The following is a 3,724-nucleotide window of genomic DNA, read 5'->3' on the forward strand; positions in this document are numbered from 1 at the left end:
AACAGGAAAAACAAAAAAATGGCGTCTGCAAAAGTTTGTGCACCTGCAGAGTTTATAGCATGCACCACCCCCTTTGGAAAGCTGAGACCTGACAGCGTGATGGATTGTTCTCAGTCATTGTCTGGAAAGACCAGGTGATGTCAATTAAGGTTTTAAATGCCCAGACTCATCTGACCTTGCCCAACAATCAGCACCATGGGTTCTTCTAAGCAGTAGTCTAGAAAACTGAAACTGAAAATAGTTGATGCTCAAAAAGCAGGAGAAGGCTATAAGAAGATAGCAAAGCGTTTTCAGATGCCAATATCCTCTGTTCGGAATGTAATTAACAAATGCAAGTCATCAGAACAGTGGAAGTTAAAGCAAGATCTGGAAGACCTAGAAAAATATCAGACACAACAGCTCGCAGTAGTGTGAGAAAAGCAAGTCAAAACCCACGTTTGACTGCACGTTCCATCCAGAAAGACCTGGCGGACACTGGAGTTGTGGTGCACCATTCCACTATAAAGAGATACTTGTACAAACATGTCTTAATGGAAGAGTCATCAGAAGAAAACCTTCTTCACGTCCCTACCACAAAATCAGCGTTTGAAGTTTGAAAATGAACATAAAGACAAGCATGATGCATTGGGGAAACAAGTTCTTGTGGACCGATGAGGTTAAAATAGAACTTTTCGGCCGGAATGAGCAAAGGTACATTTGTAGAAGAAAGGGCACCGAATTTAATGAAAAGAACCTCTGTTCAACTGTTAAGCAGGGGGGTGGATCAATCATGCTTTGGGGTGTATTGCAGCCAGTGGCACAGGGAACATTTCACGATGGACGAAAATGGATTCAATAAAATGTCAGCAAATTTTGGATGCTAACTTGATGCCATCGGTGAAAATGCTGAAGTTAAAGAGAGGATGGCTTCTACAAATGGATAATGATCCTAAAACACACCTCAAAATCCACAGTGGATTACATTAATAGGCGTAAACTGAAGTTTTTGCCATGGCCTTCACAATCTCCTGACCTCAACATAATTGAAAATCTATGGCTAGACCTTAAAAGAGCAGTGCGTGACAGACAGCCCAGAAATCTCAAAGAACTGGAAGACTTTTATAAGGAAGAATGGGCGAAGATACCTCAAACAAGAATTGAAAGATTCTTGGCTGGCTACAAGAAGCGTTTCCAAGCTGTGATACTTGCCAAAGGGGGAAGTACAAGGTATTAACTCTGCAGGGTGCCCAAACTGTTGCAGACGCCATGTTTTTGTTTTCTGTTATTTGAAAATGTAAATGATAGAATAAAATCTAACTTTGTGGACATATATACAAATGTCTATCTGCCTTTGATGCCTTTTGGATATTTTCCCATCTTTTCTTGACTTGTTTATGCACATTATACAAACTTTACCTGTGGTGCCCAAACTTTCAAGCCCCACTGTATACTGTTTGAGACAAATACAAAACATAAACTACTGAACATGCATTTATATTGTTTAATTTATTGAACTATTGTTTAAGTGTTTGATACTTAAAACACTACTGAACGACTGTCTTTTTTAATTATGTAGAGAGTAGAAGGTGTAAACAAACAAATAAAGACAATATTGAAAATTTCTCCTTTCTTTCCTTTTCAAAACAAGTCTATAGCCATGATTGCGGCTCTGTCAGGCTGTGCTTTGTGCAAAATTTGAACTTTGGCATACTAACATGCTCACAGGGACAATGCCAACATGCTAATGTTGAACAGGTATGTTTACCATCTTAGTTGAGTGTGTAAGCATACTAACATGTGCTCATTAGCACAAAACCCTATGTACAACAGATGCTCAGTCAGTGAAAAGTACTTGTTCTTTTGTTCTTAAAATACTTTTACAATCATTAAAGTTCTCAGTCATTTGGGTCATGGTGTTATCCAGAAAGTCAAGGTCTACCAAACTTTCCCAATGTTTTTCTTGCCCTAGGCAGGTACCTACATTGATTTAGACTGCCTAAAAACTATTCCCAGTTAAAATAAATGATATAACAAGAACTCAGAGAATTCACTGTGGCTTTTACTGTAAAGCATTTAAACAAAAGGGTTGGAGTTAGCTCAGGTAAGGTAAGTGGTTACACTGGCTTCTCAACATTTGTAAATATTTCCCTGCACTTTAATTGGCAGATCAGTTTTACAAAGCCATTTGCTGAGACAAAAAGCTGCAGGTTCTGCTCTTTATAGGTTAACTTCAAAACTTCTAACACACTGCTTTAGAGTGTAGTCAAACCATAACAGCACTAAAAACACAAAAGGGCTGGGTGAGTATGGGCATGGGGCTTTAAGGTACAGGTAGAAGATGAAATATTACCACAGAGTCTACTGTAAAGGGTATCAAATGCATGTAAATGAAGCAGACTTATCTTCAAAAAAAAGTAACAGGAAGAAGGAGAGACATAGGCTGGATCTCAATGTCCACCCTATGACCTAGGCTGTGAACCCTCAAAGACTATTATATTACATAATGAGCCATTTCATTGTATACATTAAGATAAATGCAAAAGTGGCCCTCTAAATGAAAGAAAGATAAAGACAACAACAGAGATCCTTTTTACAGCACTGGTGTGAGCTTAACAGTTCCACTGTTTTGCTAAGAAATGTGAATAGTCATCAAATTTGCCAAAAATTGTCTACACTATGGCAGCCAATGTGAAACTAAATAAGAAGCAGGCAAAGTCCGCCTACATGCCAAGGGTATAAAGACACACAATTCTGTGCGCCTAATAAGTCTATCTAAGGAAAAATCTCTGCAGACAGTTAGTTTCCCACAGGCACTGGAACTTCCCTTATGGTTTCAGACCCTATTTTGGCAAAGTCAAACAACTGATGTGTGCCAAGATGCTTTCACTTACACAGAAACGAAAGGGACTGGATTTAATCTGCTGTCTGCACATTATAAAGGTTGTGCATAAGAAATTAGGAATGTAAATTTAAAGTTACTATAATAAGCCCATGACCCCTAATTGTTTGAATTATCTATCTGAGAATTGCGCATCTGGAACCACTCCAGTGCCAGACTGCTAGCGTGTCATCTACTTTGATAACAAGCAGAACACTGCCAAACATTGGCCAGTGGTGGAAAAGTTGTCTGGATGGAAATAAATAAAAGCTATAAAGAAAAATGAACAAAAACCTCACAGTTGGCAAACCATTGGTCCACCAAAGAATGTAGGGACAGAGTGACTAGGAAAAAAGATGAAACCTTGCTCACCTTGTGGCAGATATCTGTCTTGTCTCCTTCAGGCCCTGTCAGAAAAAGACGCAGCACACGGTCTGCAGGTAACAGAACCTGAAAATGGGAAACATTAGGTATATAATATTTAAAGGTCCCACGGCATGAAAATTTCACTTCATGAGGTTTTTTACATTAATATGAGTTCCCCCAGCCTGCCTATGGCCCCCCCAGTGGCTAGAAATGGCGAAAGGTATAAACCGAGCCCTAGGTATCCTGCTCTGCCTTTGAGAAATGAAAGCTTAAATGGGCCAATCTGAATCTTGCTCCGTATGAGGGCATAAGGGGCAAGGTTACCTCCCCCCTTCTGCTTTAAACACCAAACTATATTCTAATAAAAACTTAGTGCTGTAACAGTGGAAGTTAAAGCAAGATCTGGAAGACCTAGAAAAATATCAGACACAACAGCTCGCAGTAGTGTGAGAAAAGCAAGTCAAAACCCACGTTTGACTGCACGTTCCATCCAGAAAGACC

The 3,724-nt window shown here is 39.4% G+C and overlaps 1 protein-coding gene across 1 annotated transcript in view; it reads right to left on the minus strand.

Moving 5' to 3' along the window:
• rtf2 (replication termination factor 2) overlaps positions 1 to 3,724 on the minus strand; it is a 29,782-nt gene that overhangs the window by 14,322 nt on the left and 11,736 nt on the right. The gene's annotated exons all lie outside the window — the stretch shown is intronic.

The sequence above is a fragment of the Etheostoma spectabile genome, chromosome 4 (assembly GCF_008692095.1).
Source record: "Etheostoma spectabile isolate EspeVRDwgs_2016 chromosome 4, UIUC_Espe_1.0, whole genome shotgun sequence".
NCBI classification, from domain to species: Eukaryota; Metazoa; Chordata; class Actinopteri; order Perciformes; family Percidae; genus Etheostoma; species Etheostoma spectabile.